The 18829-nt window shown below is 48.8% G+C and overlaps 1 protein-coding gene and 1 long non-coding RNA gene across 2 annotated transcripts in view; both read right to left on the reverse strand.

The window, feature by feature from the left end:
* LOC139050857 (cathepsin D-like) overlaps window positions 1-18829 on the reverse strand; it is a 36821-nt gene that overhangs the window by 16623 nt on the left and 1369 nt on the right. The gene's annotated exons all lie outside the window — the stretch shown is intronic.
* On the reverse strand, window positions 833-5098 carry LOC139050884 (uncharacterized). The gene is made up of 2 exons (XR_011509115.1): window positions 2729-5098; window positions 833-1691 (listed from the first exon to the last, which is right to left on the reverse strand). It is a non-coding gene; the product is annotated as an uncharacterized lncRNA (long non-coding RNA).

Raw genomic sequence — 18829 nt, forward strand, 5'->3', positions numbered from 1 at the left:
CCAACAAAGCAAGCGCATCGAAACAGCTGACTGGATAAGAACGCCAAGAAAAAGGCGCGGCTCTTTTTTAGCGTGCGGCGTAAGATGCAGCGCAAATATTATCAGTTGTTTTTTGGACTTCCATTCACCTGTGCACCTTCTCGGAACTTTTGACCTAATAACGTATAGGTCCTGGCGTATCTAGAATAGATTTCGTATTCTATATACGCCGATCATACGCAGCATTCATGAACCTCGACGGTAACAATAAGGTCGCGCCGAACAGTCTTAGAAAATATGTTGATGTTATGTTATGGATTCCGAAAATCCTACAAAAAATATTTTTCCTTTGCTTGAATATAGCTTGGCACTCAGATATTGTTTCATCAGAGATAAATACGCTACTAAGAGTAGTGCAGTGCTCTTTTAGCATGTAAACAGTAACAATAAACACCTAGCCGCAACTATCTTTTTTGGCAATAAAAATACACTTGCGAATTTCAGAAAAAAAAACAGTAATGCATATGCGTGCGAATATTTTGATAAAGTGAGCTTTATCAATTTGTGCTCTTTTACAAAGGGAACTGTACTAAATATAATGAGGCCCATACCTGCTTATGTACCAAAGTTCTCAACGTGTAGGCAGTCTAAAATATTAGTGGTGAATCAATGACCAACCATTAGTAATTCGAGTCTCTTACCCCATTAGATTTCCTGTAGAAACGTACCCGCTTACCAGCAGGCACTGGATATCAGCCATACCTGTAAGTGTCATTTCATTGTGTGCCTTTTAACTGCAGGACTTCCTGTGGTGTCTGGCTCAGACCAGACGCATGACACGGGACCACGCAAGCGCAGTCTGCAACTCTTCTTTATTCGTCACAGTAAAGCAACTTATATAGGAAATCATATTGAATGACGATGACGATATGTACACTGAAAGAAATGAAACTGAAACAAGAAAGAAGGATACAACATCACCTCCCGCTTGAAATACAACATAGTAATTTGCAACAACCAAAATAACACGAACTAAACACTTATTGTTCAGGTAAAGAAAACCCAAATCTTTCGACAGGTCGGCGTACCCTAGTGCTGCGACGCAAAGGTTGCTCCGCCGAATCCTCTAAAGGAGCGACCACTTCTTCATTAACTTCAGCCCTTGTTTCCGGCGATCGCAACAGTTCACCATGTTCAGCGTCTGCGCGGCTTTCAGCCCCAGCGGTACCCGAGTAGTCGTGAGGCAATTCCCATGCCCATTGTTCTGTTGTCTGCGATTGATTGCAGGGAACCCGAACTAGTTTAGACGCGTTCCAGCAACGACCGTCGCTGGAAATCTAATTTTTGCCTTTTCTGCCGACAATCTTGAAAGGGCCCATGTAGTTTACCGACGCTTTCCCACCGCCTGCTGGCTTGCGTACACGAACGAAGTCCCCTACACAAAAGGCTGGTCTTTTCGCACCTCGCCTCCTGTCCGTGTACTGCTTTGCATACGTCTGCTTCGCCTTAACCCTAGCAGGAACATTCTTATTCGAACTGGCATGGACGCCCTCTCTTGTCGGCAAACCCACTGTATTGAGTCTTGTCCTTGGCTGGCGCCCGTGAAGCAACTTGGCTGGCGACACACCCGTTGTCGCATGCGGCGTCGACCTATATATGCCGAGATAGTCAACCACAGCAGCCTGGAGGGGCCGTTGTTCCAGTCGGGCAACCTGCATGAAATCTTTCAGCACGCGATTAAAGCGTTCAATCGCGCCGTTTCCTTGTGGATAGTACAGAGAAGAACAACGATGCACAATACCCCTCTCTCTCAAGAATGTTTCGAACATTTGCGATCTAAACTGAGGCCCATTATCTGACAATTTCTTCCGGATAGCCTTCTCGGCTGAACACAGTCTGCAAAAAATCGACCACGCTCTGTGACGTCACTGTAGATGAAAAGGCAACCTCAGGCCACTTGGAATGATAATCGATCAGCGATATCATGTACCTACAGTTTGAAGGGGCCCAGTCAATCGGTCCCACTATATCCATTGCCAACTTCTGCCATGGTAGCGCTGTAAACGTCACCGGCTGCAGCGGTGCAAACGACGGTTTAGCGGACTTGTCCGCGGCCTGGCAGATATGACAAAAATGGATTGCTTCTTCTACTTGTTTATTCAAACGCGGCCACCAGTAAAGATCACGTAGTCTCTGCTTCGTCCTCACAATTCCTGGGTGACCTTCGTGCGCAAAACCAACAAGGAGCGAGGTTAATTCACTCGGAACAACTACCTGCTCGCCGCGCATCAAAAGGCCATCAACGAAAGAAAGCTCTTCCCGCACGTTAAAGTACGGCATTATTTCTGCTGGCAAAGCTTTTCTAGGCGCCCAACCATGTACCACGTGTACAACAACCTGTTGCAGTGTGCTGTCTGCAGCAGTGGCCACCTGCAGCCGTTCCTTTGTTAGGCACTCTGATACAACGGACACAATTTCTTCCTGCATCGTCTGCAGCGAATCACAGTCAAGAGGTAGGCGTGAAAGCGCATCTGCCACGATATTTTGCGATCCCTTATGGTACTCTATGTCGAAGTTATAATACAAAAGTCGAGCTGACCATCTGGATATACACGCAAAGGTCGGCGTCCTGTACCGGCAGCTGAAAGTAACGTCACTAGTGCCTGATCGTCCGTACGCAACAAAAATTTTCTACCCCACAAGTAGACGTGCCAGCGCTCGCACGCGAAGAGACAAGCAAGGGCCTCACGTTCCCCAGCGGAGTACTTCCGCTCAGCAGGAGTCAGGGCACGCGATGCGAAGGCCACCGTGCGTACGCTGTCACCATCGCGTTGCTGAAGAACGGCTCCCAGTCCCTTATCAGAAGCATCTGTCGTAACAATTACATCAAGGTCTGGGTTAAACATTTGTATGACTGGGCTTGAAGACAAAGCTGTCTTAACAAGCTGGAAGCTACGCTCAGCCTCATCATCCCACGTGAACTGTTGACCAGACCGCAGGAGCCTTCTAAGTGGCTCGACAAGATCAGCAAATCGCGGCACAAACCGAGCATAGTAACCAGCGAGACCCAAAAATGACCTCAGAGTGGCAACATCGTGAGGAGCAGGCACTTTGACAATAGCGTCAACCTTAGACTGCAATGGTGTAAGCCCTTTTGAGCTCACCGTATGCCCTAAAAAGGATAGTTCTGAAACAGCAAATGTGCATTTCTGGTTGAGCTTTAAACCTGAATCACTGATGCGTTTTAGCAGCTGGTGTAGATTCTTGTGGTGCTCCTCACGTGTCTTGCCCCACACAATCACATCATCAATGTAACAAAGTACGCCTTTGCAATTTTTCAAAATATGCTGCATCATTCTCTGAAAGGCTGAAGGGGCAGATGCAAGGCCAAAACACACTCTCTTAAAACGAAACAATCCTTCGTGTGTGATAAAGGTGGTTAGTCCCCGACTTTCCGGAGTCAGTTCTAGCTGGTGGTATGCCGACGCTAAGTCGAGCTTTGAGAAGCACGTTCCTCCAGCTAGTTCATGAAGTAGTTCCTCTGTATGCGGAAGAGGAAAAGCATCGGCAATTACTGCCTTGTTCACTTCACGTAGGTCCACACACAACCTAATTGAACCGTCCTTCTTCCTAACGACGACGATCGGTGAAATCCACTCCGATGCGTCGACAGGTTCAATTATATCTTCGGCCAGCAGTCGTATCTCTACCGATACCTGTTGCCGTAGCGTGAGTGGCAGGCGTCGGAGCTTCGCGACGACTGGTTTCACAGATGAACGGCATTGAACATGGTGAACAAAGCCTTTCACATGCCCTAACTGTTCCGTGAACAAGTGCGCAAACTCTTGCGTGAATTCTGAAGGCAGTGAATCAGGGCATGTCACCTGGCAGCAATTCAAGGTTGAGCCGTTGATAGTGATTCCCAGGCTCCGAACGGCATCAAGCCCCAGCAGCGAAGTGCCCTTGGTTGTGACATGAAAGAGCACACTGGCTCTGTTTCCCTTGTAAGATACGTCAGCAAGAAAGCAACCGCTTAACTTGATTTGTTCTCCGGAATAGTTACACAAATTGGCAGTCGGCGGTCGCAATGAGTAGGTGTTGGCTAGATATTTGTGGTAGTGCTCTTCACTGAGCAATGAAACCGTAGCGCCCGTGTCGACAATCAACGACAATCTTATCTTCCCGATAGAAATGTTGGCTCGAATATCTTTCGCCGACGCATTACGGTCACCGATCTGAAGTACCGTGACGGCGTTGGCTTTCTCGGGCTTTCGAACGGCATATTTCTTTTTCTTCGATTTGCACATGCTTGAAAAGTGACCAATTTTTCCACAAGAGTGGCAACGCTTGTTCCTCGCCGGACATGCAGTCGAGTTAGCCATATGCGATGACGAGCCGCACCTGTAGCAACTTCCTTGCTCAGAGTCTGACCTTTTTCGCACATCTTGAATCTTGTTCACAGTGCTATGCGCGAATTCCCCGAGCTCTTGTTGCGTTTGCTCAATTTGCTTCCCGATGTCAACAGCACGCTGCAGTGTAAGCGAAGACCCTTCATAAAGCATGCGTTCACGGGTTGTTCGTGACGAAGTGCCTTCCAGTAATTGGTCTCGAATCATGCTATCGGTAGCACTGCCAAAATTGCAAGTAGACGCAAGGTCCCGAAGACTGTTTGTAAATGCTTGAAAGGTCTCACCAGGCAGTTGTCTTCTTTGGCGAAACCGGCGCCGCTCCACCAAATCATTCGTAGCGCTTGCGAAATGCGTATCCAGTGTAGCAAGCGCGTCCTTGAACTGGTCCACCTTGTCCTCGGCCTTGGCGTCCGCGGTCACGTCTGCTCCTTGTGCAAGGATGCTGTAGAATATTCGCTGGCCTTCAACCCCGAGCGAGTTGAGCAGAATTGCCTTGCGACGCTTCGGCTGCAGTTCATCGCCGCCAATGGCCTCCAGGAAATTCAGGAATACGCGTTTCCACTGCTGCCAAGGTATAGCCGGGTCACCGGGTGCAGGCAAGAAAGGGGGCGGTGCTGGGAAACACCCGAGCGGCATGGCTCCGATACTGACCCTCGTCGCCAATATGTGGTGTCTGGCTCAGACCAGACGCATGACACGGGACCACGCAAGCGCAGTCTGCAACTCTTCTTTATTCGTCACAGTAAAGCAACTTATATAGGAAATCATATTGAATGACGATGACGATATGTACACTGAAAGAAATGAAACTGAAACAAGAAAGAAGGATACAACACTTCCGAAAGTAACCTTCTGTGGGAGTGTAGTGAAAGTTTTTCTCTCACAGGATTGACATAACTACATTATGGGTAATAATGCCCATCACAGTTAGGCCCTTACAGCATGTTAAATGACGACATTCATTCCTCTTGCTTCACATAAGCAGTAGTAAATGAAATATATTGACTTAGTAGTAACCTCTTTTATGTTCAGAAACAACAACCCAAGCAGTGCGTTATCATTAAAATGTGAGCTGGCTTATTTATGCCAGTTCTGTGAAAGCAGTGTGGTGCATTCCATGCGCAAAACTGGTAGTTCCAACTAAAACTTTTGTATAACTCTTATACTTCCATTATTTTAAAAAATCCCGACTTGCAGTAGGCTGTCATATTCCGCCTGTGAAATTTCAGCACATCCTACAAAAGCACGTAGCCGTTAGCCAAGTAATTTCATCTGAACCGCTCTTGACGTAATAGGCAGTTGATTGAAAATGTGTGTTTGTTCAGGCGTTTTTACCTGAAAACCCTTCAACAGTTTTACAAAGGAAGAAGAACAATTATTGCAGTAAGCTGTCACGAGACAGGTTTTAAATATTTTATTATACCAAAACACGTTGCTACGGCCTAGCTATAGTTGTTTCTTCAATATTCAAGGAATTAACCCGACCACCCACAATGCAGACATGTTAAGCATCCAGAACAAGAATGGCAAAATACAAGAGTGAAGTGCACATGGCCACTGCAGCAAGCATCAGCACCTATGTGACAAGCTTTTACTATTTTCGCAAGAGAAGTGAGGGGAGCTTCTATTCACTTTGAAATGAAGATGTGATAAAAAGACTTTATTTATAAAATTTATTTATTACAAAAATAACAAACAGGCCATGTAGTGCATGAGAAGATCGAATCATTTCACTTTTATTGCAGACACAAGTAATTTCTAAATAGGACAATCCAAAAGTATGGAATACAGGAGCAGGCCACACAGAGAAGTTCAACCAGATTAGTGCATACCAGTTCGAAAATGTCAGCAATATATATATATATATATATTTGAACTCGCCTATTACAGATACGACCACTGCATATTTTCGGCTAGATTATCCTTCAAGGCAGGCATTACGTGGCCAATAAATCATAGACAAAATTAGATAATTTAAGAAAACTGTTCCGAGTAGTAGAGACTGGAATTTTAGGCAGCAAATGGCGAATTTTAGCCATTTAGAAAATCGGCACTAGAGATGAAGTCTTGGCTAGTAAAGCAATGTTGCGTCCCCAATCGCAAAATGTGTACTTAAAGGAACTGACAACCAATTTTCATGCCACCGATTTTTTTAACGCAATGGCAAGTTTACCGGTCAGAGTGTCTAATCGTGGAGTGGTAACGAGGGAAATGCAGTGGAAGATCTTTATCAGGAAAAGCTAGACGGTGTGGTACTCGCAATGCCAGGTGCGTTTATTATTCGGTACGCAATTTAACACTAGCAAATATATGTGTTCCCTCATGAGGACTGGAGCGCAGGCTTCAGAAAATAATAAGACCTGCGTCTGGCCAGCTAGGTGTCGACCAAGAGCATTATCCCACCTAAAGACGCTGAAGCAGCCTTGAAGATGCCAGGGGGGCCGAGGGTCCCTTGCGCCATTTCTAGTGCTGAGAAGTCTGCACGATAAAGAAGCATACACCAGGAAAAGATAGCGAACAATCGTATCTATAGACAACTAGTTGCTGGTGCTGAGAATGTCTGGTTTCGGTCTGTAGTCGCACCTGATCTTGATGTGGTGACTCCATGAGGTGCCTCTCCACGTGCTACTTGTAAGGGTGAGTCTACAGGCACGTCAATTGAAACTTATTAGTGAATATTCACTCAAGGTATGGCAGCTACTTTTTAACAAGGATAGAGTTATCATGCTCTGCTGTGTACTTACGAGAACATATGCCAGGGACAGCATTTGCCTTGAATCGTTTTTTCCCATTCCGTCCTTCGTCAAGAAACTGATCAGGTGTAAAGTGATCCTGCATGCAAGCAAACAATCACGGTGAGCGACCACACATCATATGTGGCACAAAATGTAAATGACTGGCACCACTATACAGTAAGTTTAGTACTATAAATATTTCTTTTATCCGGTGTTCCTTTACTAACTCTATCGTTTTAAGCTTGCGTAACGTATGCAACAAGGTAGCACGCCAAATATACCTCATTTTTCTATTTTTGAGATAATAATACGACAACCTGCGAGCCGCCGCGCTACAGCGTCAAGACCTTCGATGAAACAATGTTATACAACTGTGTTACTGAGGGTTCGTTATCAGATGCCCCTTAATAGAAGTGGCCCCTTAACAGATGCCCCTCCACAGGACTATGCTACCTCGGGTTACCACACGTTAGAGGGGCAAATTCACTGAGCAACTCAAGTATACTAAAGACTTAAGAATAGTTGAAAGGGACAGCGCCCTACTTTCACATATACTTCGCATGCTTCCATATCATTGCATACTTTGAGGTAATCGGCGCGTGCGCCCAGGTGCTACTCAAACATAAACAAAAGGAAGCATATGCAGCAGTGCTTCTGAAAAAACAAAAACGTTGGGGGCGGGGAGGTACACGGCATACGCGGGCCGGCGGGCCTAGGACTTCACCCCACTAGTCTATGAGCAACACTCACTAGGTTCCTCGTCATGGCACGCAATATTTTTGTCAAAACAAAACAGCGCGAATCTTTAACACATCTCATTTTGTCGATATTGCCGCGCCTGTACTCCATTGAAGAAGAGGAGAGCCCGAGTGTGCATGAGCGTATTTCTAAAAGCGCAGTGAAGAATGTTACGTTTCGCCTACGACGCGCGGTAAAAGCCGGCGCGGATGCAACGTACGTCGGAGCTTCGTTCAAAGCGGCGGACATTTTGGCCCGTTCGGAGCGGCCGCGACGGATCCCCGCCGAGCGCGTCCCGGCATGTTCAGTGCCACGTGTCTTTGTGTGTGCGTGTGTGTGTGTGTGCCCACGCTTGTCAAAGCGCGGCAGCCGGGGAGAGGAGCTCCCCCAGTGTGAAGCGAGGAGGTCTGACCGGCGCCGGCCCGGCTGATGCGTCACCTCCTTGTCTCTACATGTCTCTCAGTCCGTCCGTGCCTTGCTGTCACGTGCTGTCATCTCGTGACCTTCCTTCTTGCCCGCGACGCCAAGAGTATAAGAGCAGCTGCCCCCGGACGCCAAGAGAGAGGCTCCGATTTCTTCTGTTGAGTAACGTGCTCTCCCGTCTCTCTACTTCGGTCGACCTGACCGCCCGCTCTTTGCGATGCTAGAATAAACAAGTTGTTCTGTTAGCAGTCGCCTCATGCTTTGCTGGGACCTTCGGATGCTTCCAGTGTGCCCCAGGCCGCCAGGCCAACGCTACCCTTGGGGCTTGCGACCCATTTGCAACAACGGGCGCCAACGGTCCGGTTGCAACAACGGGTGTCAGCACTGAGATTCCAACAGCCGGTGCCATCGGTGCAGATCAAACATCTGGTTGCCAGCGGTGGGATCGCGACAACGGAGGCCAGCAGCGAAGATATGCGGTTGACTGTATGCTGAGCAGCACAACGACCTTCCGGGAGCAGTGCAACGAGCCCTGTGTGATGACTGGTTGCCTGCAGCGGAACGACTGCGCTGAATTCTTGGCTGCGAGGTTTGGTGAGTGCGGGACTTTCTTCTTCTGAGTTTTGCCAGGCTTTTGTTAGTGTCAGAAACAGAGCTGGTAATTGTGGTTGTCGTTGCTGCCGGGTTAGTTGCGGCAAGACAATAGTAGGCAGTAGAGAAAGCAGCATTCAGAGCAGCCATGGATTTGAAGTCGTTGCGCAAACCGAAATTGTTGGAGCTTGCAAGAGAGTTGGGTCTGGATGTCTCAGACAAACTCAGAAAACCAGAACTGCTAAGGGCTATTCTTGAGTTAGGAGCTGAGGATGACGAGCTGTCGGAATGCCTTGAGACCATTGAGGAGAGGGAGACGGCAAAAGGACAGGAACGCGAACTTAAAGAACAGCAACAGCAACAGCGAGAGAAACAAGAGAAAGATGAGCGTGAACGTAAAGAACAGATAGAACGAGAGCAACAAGAGAAAGAAAAAGAACGAGAGCAACAAGAGAAAGAAAAAGAGCGAGAGCAACAAGAGAAAAAAGAAGAGCGCGATCATGCTTTGGAAATGAAGCGTCTCGAGTTAGAGATGGAACGCGCTCGTAATGGAAGTCAGGCACACGGTGCAGGAGAACGGGTATTGTTCAAAATGACTGACCTAATGCGGCCGTTTAAGCTTGGAGAGGACATTGGTTTGTTCCTGGTTAACTTTGAGCGAACGTGCGAGAAGCAGGGGTTCTCTCGGGAAGCGTGGCCACAGCGCTTGCTCACTTTGTTACCCGGCGAGGCGGCCGACGTAGTCGCTCGCTTGGAGAGAGAGGAGGCAGAGGATTTCGACAAAGTGAAATCGAGTCTGCTAAAAAAGTACAGGCTGTCGGCGGAGGCGTTCCGTCGGAAGTTTCGAGAAAATGCGAAAGGCAAAAGTGAGTCGTATACAGAGTTTGCCTACAGGCTTATGTCAAACATGCAGGAGTGGCTCAAAGAAGAGAAAGCGTTTGGTGACCACGAGAAAGTTCTGCAGTGTTTCGGGCTAGAACAATTTTATAGTCGGTTACCTGAGAACGTGCGCTACTGGGTCTTGGATAGGCCAGATGTTAGTACGGTGGCTAGAGCCGCTGAGCTAGCCGAAGAGTTTGTGACGCGTCGGGCTCGCGGAGCTAAGGACGGTCAAAAGGGTGAATTTGGCTCGAAGTTTGAGAGGCCGAAGTTCACGCCCATGAGAGCAAAGGGGGACACAAGTAGTGCGGACGCGAGTGAAAGCACTCCGACCGAACGTAAGGAGACGGCGGCAGCCGAAGCCGAACGCAGAAAGCGGTTCGAGGCGAGGCAAGCGCGCGTGTGTTATACGTGCCAGAAGCCGGGTCACTTTTCGGCGCAGTGCCCAGAAACAAAAACAAAAGTTGTGTTTTTGTCATTATGCAGCACTGACGAGAACATGAAGCTTCTCGAGCCTTACATGCGAGACCTCCTCGTAAACGGGAAAGAGTGCCGAGTGCTTCGCGATTCCGCAGCTACGATGGATGTAGTTCACCCCCCTTACGTAGAACCCGATATGTTCACGGGCGAGTGCGCATGGATCAAACAAGCCGTGGAAGCTCATAGCGTGTGTCTGCCCGTAGCAAAAGTGCTTATTGAAGGTCCTTTCGGAGCACTTGAGACGGAGGCGGCAGTGTCGTCTATGCTGCCCCCCCAGTACCCGTACCTATTTTCGAACAGGTCCGATCACCTCCTGCGCGAGAAGGGGCTTTTGTTTGGTGAGGCTAGCGTTCAGGCCTTAACCAGATCGAAGGTTCGGGAGCTCGCTGCAAAGGCGGTAGTTTCGGGGCCGACGTTGTCGAACAATGAGAAAGGGTCAGAGGTGCAGCAAGCTGATATTCAGAGCACGCCCGAGCTGAATAAAATTGAGCCTGTAGCGTTAAAGGCACCAGATACTGGAGAGGAAATTCCCGATGCGGGAAAGTTAGAGCTATCTGCAGATTTGCTCATCGCGCCTCCGTCAGACGGAGTTAATAGGTTGCTAAGAGTCAGCCGGTCGGCTTTGATAGCCGAGCAAAAGAAGGATGGCAGCCTAGAAAACATACGCTGCATTGTTAAGGAAGGTATAGCCAAGAAAAATGCTCGCTTTGTGGAAAGAGGTGGGGTCCTGTACCGGAAGTATCTAGACCGCAGGGGAGTGGAGTTCGATCAGCTGATCGTGCCTCAGTGCTATCGTCAGGATCTGTTGCGCTTGTCTCATGGGGGTTCGTGGTCCGGACACCTAGGAGTTAAGAAAACTAAGGACCGTCTCTTGCAAGAGTACTATTGGCCAGGGTGTTTTCGGGACGCAGACCACTTTGTGAAGACATGCGACATCTGTCAGCGGGTGGGCAAACCAGGGGACAAATCGAGGGCGCCGTTGAAGTTGGTACCTATCATTACGGAGCCTTTTAGACGGCTCGTTATTGATACAGTGGGACCTCTGCCGGTAACAGCCACGGGGTACAGACACATTTTGACTGTGATCTGCCCAGCGACAAAGTTCCCTGAAGCAGTGCCGCTTAAAGAACTCAGCTCAGTTGAGATAGTCAATGCACTACTGTCCATATTTGCGCGAGTTGGTTTTCCTGCGGAAATCCAATCAGATCAGGGCACAGTGTTTACTAGCGCTTTGACGACAGCCTTTCTCGAAAGGTGCGGGGTAAAGCTGTTACACAGCTCAGTGCACCACCCCCAGTCGAATTCCGTTGAGAAGCTCCACTCCGTCATGAAGCGCGTGTTGAGAGCATTGTGGTTTGAACAACAAACTGACTGGGAGCTGTTTCTGCCTGGGGTGATGTTTGCATTGAGAACCGCGCCGCATGCGGCTACAGGGTTTTCGCCAGCTGAGCTAGTGTACGGTCGCTCGCTGCGTTCTCCGCTTCGCATGCTTCGAGACGGATCACTGCCCTCTCCAATGGCTGCAGACCATCTCTTTCACAAATGGCCGCCTCCTGCACTGGAGCCTCGCTTTGCAACAACATTCATTTGAGGTGCGTTACAAAAAGGGGAGTCTCAACGGTAACGCCGATGGCTTAAGTCGAAGCCCCTAACGTGGGAATCAGCCTCAAAATTGTTTGTTATTGATGTTTTTCTTCCTGAGGCAAGATTTTTAACATATTGCTTTTGTGTAGTGTTTCAAAGTGATGATGTGCTTTCTAGTGCAATTTTCCGATTTGTGGACGCGTTCTGAGTGCTGCTATAAACTACTGTCAGGAACTAGGCAGTAGTATAAAAGGGGAAAGAGCCTGGCATGGCTTAGTGAGGGTTGTGCCGTGCTTGCTGACTGAGCGGCTGAGTTTCGGCGCAGTTCTAACGCTTGCTGGGAAAGAGAACAAAAATGGCAACTCTCCTGAAGTCACTTTGCAGTGTCCTGTGTGAACCTGAACGTGAGAACGAGGCCTTCTCGGTGCGCTGCGCTCAAGAAACGCCGAGGGACGACCGACTTCGGTTATGAGCATCATCGAGCGACATCCCTCCGGACAGCGGATGCAGTCCCCTGACCATCGGGATCTCCTTCCCCCGGCGGGGCGGTCTGTTACGTTTCGCCTACGACGCGCGGTAAAAGCCGGCGCGGATGCAACGTACGTCGGAGCTTCGTTCAAAGCGGCGGACATTTTGGCCCGTTCGGAGCGGCCGCGACGCATCCCCGCCGAGCGCGTCCCGGCATGTTCAGTGCCACGTGTCTTTGTGTGTGCGTGTGTGTGTGTGTGCCCACGCTTGTCAAAGCGCGGCAGCCGGGGAGAGGAGCTCCCCCAGTGTGCAGCGAGGAGGTCTGACCGGCGCCGGCCCGGCTGATGCGTCACCTCCTTGTCTCTACATGTCTCTCAGTCCGTCCGTGCCTTGCTGTCACGTGGTGTCATCTCGTGACCTTCCTTCTTGCCCGCGACGCCAAGAGTATAAGAGCAGCTGCCCCCGGACGCCAAGAGAGAGGCTCCGATTTCTTCTGTTGAGTAACGTGCTCACCCGTCTCTCTACTTCGGTCGACCTGACCGCCCGCTCTTTGCGATGCTAGAATAAACAAGTTGTTCTGTTAGCAGTCGCCTCATGCTTTGCTGGGACCTTCGGATGCTTCCAGTGTGCCCCAGGCCGCCAGGGCAACGCTACCCTTGGGGCTTGCGACCCATTTGCAACAACGGGCGCCAACGGTCCGGTTGCAACAACGGGTGTCAGCACTGAGATTCCAACAGCCGGTGCCATCGGTGCGGATCAAACAAGAAGAATAATAATAACAATATTTGGGGTTTTACGTGCCAAAACCAGTTTCTGATTATGAGGCACGCCATAGTGGAGGACTCCGGAAATTTTGACCACCTGGGGTTCTTTAACGTGCACCTAAATCTAAGCACACGGGTGTTTTCGCATTTCGCCCCCATCGAAATGCGGCCGCCGTGGCCGGGATTCGATCCCGCGACCTCGTGCTCAGCAGCCCAACACCATAGCCACTGAGCAACCACGGCGGGGCAGTGAAGAAGAGGAAATTGCGGTTGCGCTCATAATTAAAACGGCGACCTGCTGCTGTTCCTTCTGCTTTACAACCCCTGTTTTGACCTTGCGACAATATACATGTACGTACACAACGAGGATTTTGACAAATAATGTATATCGTAAACCACGTAACGATATCGGCAGTTCTACGCGTTGATCACATAATACAAACATGAACCGTAGCTCTGAAAAAAAAATGGTGAAGCATTCTCGTAGGCTATTCAAAGGAAAAACTTACCTCGCATATCCTTGACCCTCTTGACAAAGCTTCCTTGCGTTGCATGCGGAGCAACCACTGAAGTCGGCGCACAATAACCGATCTCCCGCATAGGATCGAATAAAAAGCTTTTCCGCTTTCAGAGCGATTCGTGCATTTGGGAGTAGAACACCCGGTCCTGATATCATTCCGATGTAACTGCGATGAAACTGCGATGAACCAACTGTGAGATGCGCTGCGCACGTTGTGTTGTTGCTCCGCAGCTAGCCCGCACGTGAACTGCGTGAACAGCGAACGCCAAGATCGGCCGGATTCGCTTTGAATTTGACTGGCGATAACTTGTGTCAATCCAGTTCGCTGCAGCGGCGGCGTTGGGAAATACAAAAAATTGGCAGTGGCTTAGCTCGGCTATGCCGGGATATACGTAGCGAAAACTAAGGCATAGCATGGTTAGCCTCGGTTAATATTGATTGCAAGTCCAGGTTAGTCTGGTTGTCTAGCTATGTTACGGCGTTTAGCCAGTCGTTCGGCGCGCTGTTCGTCTGTTTCCTGGGCGATCCGTTTCCTCTTTATCTCGTTCCGATGTCGATTCCAGGCCTCCTCCTGCTTATCAGAATTGTCGCCGTCCATACTGCCGTCTCAACTGTGGTTGCAGCGCACGCGAGCTCTCCTTTTCAATCTTCCTAAAAGGTAGCAGGCATGTGACGCAGCTGGCGAAGCGAGCGGAGGCGAGCACAACGACGAGGAACGTGCGGGACGTCATACCAAACGGCGGCAGCTGAAAGGCGCGGCGCTGCGCAGCGGCGGAACAACTGTGGCTCGGTGCTACTAGTGGCGCATGCGCAGTAGTGACTACGGAGCGAGAGAGAAAGAGAGAAATATCCGCGGCAAGGCGCGCGTTGCGACGTCATGTGCCTCCTCGGAGCACCGCCACGGCGAAATCGCAAGTTCGCGGCCAGTAAACCTTTCGCTTTAAAATTGGCCCGAGCATCTGCTTCTTCGCAATGCACGGTTGCTTGAATACCATGTGATGACGTTATTGCAACAGAAGCGCTTGCCGCGTGATAAAACAGACGCCAACTCTGCTACCTTTGGTAGCATATCCAATAACTCTAGCCTTGACGTTTCCCCTTGGGAGACCTGAGCTCAGGTCCCGTTAAACCTTGCCGGACGTACAATAAAGTTGTCCATCCATCCATCCATCCATCCATCCATCCATCCATCCATCCATCCATCCATCCATCCATCCATCCATCCATCCATCCATCCATCCATCCATCCATCCATCCATCCATCCATCCATCCACATATCCTATATGCGTAGAGGCCTTGTTCTTTCATGAAGCTGCGGTTACGATTTCACCGCCATAAGTTATAGAAATCACCTATTTTTCTCTACTGTTTGTCTTCGCTGCGTAACGTTTGTCGTTGCAATGGCAGGGACATCCGATGACATGTCCGATATCACGATTGCCTGCCGTCCTTGAGCCTCTATCTGTCCGAAGCGCTTCGTAAATTCGGTACAAGTATAAAGCAATATCGGATAAAGGTGTGCGCCGCATAACGTACGTTTCTTCTTAAATACGATCAAATTTTGAGTTTAATGACCTACTCCAGGCTGAACTATGAGCTATAAGGGACTCCGCATATCGAAAGGCTCCGGATTAATTTTGACCCCCTGATTTTGTTTCTAAGTGCAACCAAAATACTGTACACGGGCATTGTTCATGTCTTTTGTTCCATGTGGGGGGCGACATGCAAACATACAAATGCGGGATATCGAAGCATAGCGTTATCCTTATCTGGCTTAGAAATATGCCATCATAGATGCACTAATGTTACGATGACTCGGGTACAACCTTATCATTGTAGAACATTTGTTATAGTGAAGGAGGCACGCGCAATCATGTTACCAATGTGAAGCAGTAGTGCCGAGTTGCTCAGCCGATTCCATGATTTAAATTTCTGACGTGATGTGAGTGCGGTGGTATTTGTAACCAAAATATTGGTGCTTTTATCAGAAATGGCGTACGTGCTGGGTGGTTTTGTGAATTTTTTTAACACCAACCTCTCATTTGGAGAGCCAATGAGCGGCGAGCACATAACATCAAAATACCGAGTGTTTCAGTGAACACGAAATTTTTTAAAGGTTGCCTGTGGCAGGTAGCATAATTCTAGTTCATGAGATGGTGTAAGTGAAGAGGTGGACATTACTTGCACAAAAAGCTGAAATGCATGATCGACTAATTAACAAAAATTCACTCATTCAGTTTTTAACTGATTACCTTTGGCCCATATTGCAATTTACAAATCCTCTCCGGGGAGTTCGCAAGGCGGATCCATTTCGAACAAATTCTCAGGATGACACCAGTTTCTAGATATTAATTCCTGAACTTTGCAGAGAAATGCAGTGGCGTTCCCGTTACTCTCTTAACGAGACGTCGTTTGATGCATTCAAGTACTTCTTTCTTATCTGCCATCGCAGCAAGTGTCCGATGTCAGCTATAACGAAGACCTGGCTTCGTGCCAGGCAACGATGAAGGGCATGTTCTGTGCACCCAATTTCAATTAAATAAAACTGAATTGAAAATTCAAAACTCATATAATAGCACCATCTAACGATTCTTTTCAATTTCTATTCTTTCTGCCCTTCGTCATTGGTTCGCACGAAGCCGCGCCTCCGCTGCAGCCGACATCAGCTACTCACCGGTACGGGTGACAAAAAATTCATAGAATCGGACGAAAGTAATCCCTGCGTAATGCTGTCCAGAATGCGGTGAAGCGCTATGGACGGCAAAGTTCAGCCACTATTAGCAGCCTGAAGTGATACAGACACGGCAGGAATAGGAGCCGGCTCGCGAAATGCAAGTCATACTCTCGCGAGAGCGCATCGTCAATGTGAAAATGATCGGAAACACGATGTTTCATCGCTGCCTTCCTCGGGCAATTTTATACTGATGTGCTGTCCACACAGTATAACTTCGTATAACCAGGTACAAACAGTGCTTAGATTCGAATATTCCCCGAGCACGGCGACTTTCCGCGCAGGATTCCTTTCGTCTGGTATTTTTTTTCTTCTTTATGTGTCACACTGATCTCAGTGATAACGGTGCTGCGGTGGCGTGCGGGTCAGTGACGAAAAGCAGATGAGTACATACGACGAGGAAAAGAAAGGGGAAAAAATAAACCTGGAGGTATAGAGGCACCAACACATCCACAAACATTCCAGCATCGTGGTTAAAGAAGCGAACATCCGGGTTCCAGCTGTCATCCATATTATCACGTTATTAGCCATATTCCCGCACCATGTTGGCTGAACTTTCCGTCGTACTGGGCTCTGTGCGTCCATACGCGTGTACACAGTGGCAGCGCTTGTCGACTTTACACAATACGTGTCCTACTTCACGGATTGACTAATTGGCTCCCACCGTCGGGTTGACATCTATAAGGGCTGCTTCGAGACATTTCGTCGACTGTTTGCGGACATTGAAGGCAGCGTTGGCCGACTGCTCCAGCCACCGGCCACAGTGGCCACGGCTCGACCTCCCCAGTTCAGCCATTGCGGTGTATACATACAAGTCGTGCGTTCTGTTGACTTGATTCTTTGCGTGTTCCCCGGGTCGGTGAAACTTGGACGAGAACAGTGACCACGGAAATTAACTGGACACCAAAAAGAAACTGTTCACTACCACCAGCGCTCTGCAGACAGAAACGTACAAGGTAAGCAGCAGCTTGCGAGGGCGGCGCATGTTCACGGTTATCTATTGAGTTATTCTGTGTATATTGAGTGCCGAGTATGCTGGCACTCTCTGGATTTATTTCTCGCTGCTTTGTCAAATGATGTGAGGTTGCCTCTGTGTACGTTAGCCCGACCATCCTTGTACAGGTATTCTCCGTGATGGAAGCGAAGCGAACAGGGTAGATTGAGAGGCGCGGCGCGCTTATGTAGCTTTAGGCATAGCAAACACCCGGGATGCCAGCCACCCGTAGTCCTCTGCCGTTTGCGTCAGGGACATTGACCCGTTCTGAATGCTGTAGCGTTCCGACGGCGACTTTTGTGTCAAGCTATAGCTCGGGCGCAAGAGTGCTTGTGATCGAAATATGGTTTCATGGAAGCAAACGGCACCCGACATTTTTTTCTCCAGCTTCACCCAGCTGCACTGAACTCGCGTTGCCCTTATTCTGCTTCGCCGGTCGGCGGTGCTGTTGCAAAAGTAGGCGGCCACAGTTTCTTTTATTTCGTTTTCGTTCGCCCGTCTTCGTCATCTCTCCGCCTTTTCTGTGCTCTACGACAGTGAAGTTATGACCTATACATGCCTATCTATACCTTGAGCCAGCGCCTCATTCGACACACCGCCCACCTTGACCGAGTGTGTCGCGGACAGACCAGGCGCTTACTCTGGTCATGATGAGCACGCGCTTTCTGCTTGCCTAAGTATTTACATAATTATCCCGTTCAGATTCGAGGATCTTTGTCTTCCGTGCATCCTGCGTGCGCCGGATGCCCACGATGCGTTCCTTTCCTACTTGTCATATGTCTAAGGGGCGACGACGTCCTGCTCCGAACTTCGTGCAGCAGACAGAGTTCCTTCTTTACCCTTATCGCAACAACACCGTGGTGGCGGAAAAGACGTTCATTTCGAGCACTGCGCTATTTCGCGTATCGCATACACTATACCCATACTCCTCGTTCTCGGATGACTAAAGCATGTGTCGCCTCAGATCGTCGATTTTATTGGCGATCGACAAAGGAAATCTGTACCGCAATCATTGATGAACCATGTACCACTCTGTGCAACATCCTTCCACACGCCCGCCAGCGCATGTATATAGGCGAATGTTGTGGCCGTGTGCTGAAAAGTAAAATTGCGGCCATACCTATGAAATATAAAGTTAGTTGCATTCTTTTGCAATGATTGAAGCTTATTGGCGTAACAAGAAGTCTTCGGAGGCCAGACAACGTACTTACATATATTCCACTATTCGCCTGATCATGTACAGTTTGCATTCCTGCGCAGAATCCTTTAACGTATGTTCTGAATATGCGAGTTTGTGAATCCTTTCTATTACGCAAAGCGCATATCTCTCCGCCAGTTCAGGTTTGGAGAAAATGTTACGTCATAGTGTCACAATTAATTTACATGAGGGAAATATAGAAATGGCATTTATTGCTAGCTGTAATGCATAGCACGAAGCGCCAAACTAAAACGAAGCTGGTTGTTTAATAGCATTTAGTGAAACATGCAGCGTACCGAACATAGTCATTATCGCATAATTGCATTTCTGCGGCT

This window comes from Dermacentor albipictus, chromosome 1, assembly GCF_038994185.2.
Source record: "Dermacentor albipictus isolate Rhodes 1998 colony chromosome 1, USDA_Dalb.pri_finalv2, whole genome shotgun sequence".
NCBI lineage: Eukaryota > Metazoa > Arthropoda > Arachnida > Ixodida > Ixodidae > Dermacentor > Dermacentor albipictus.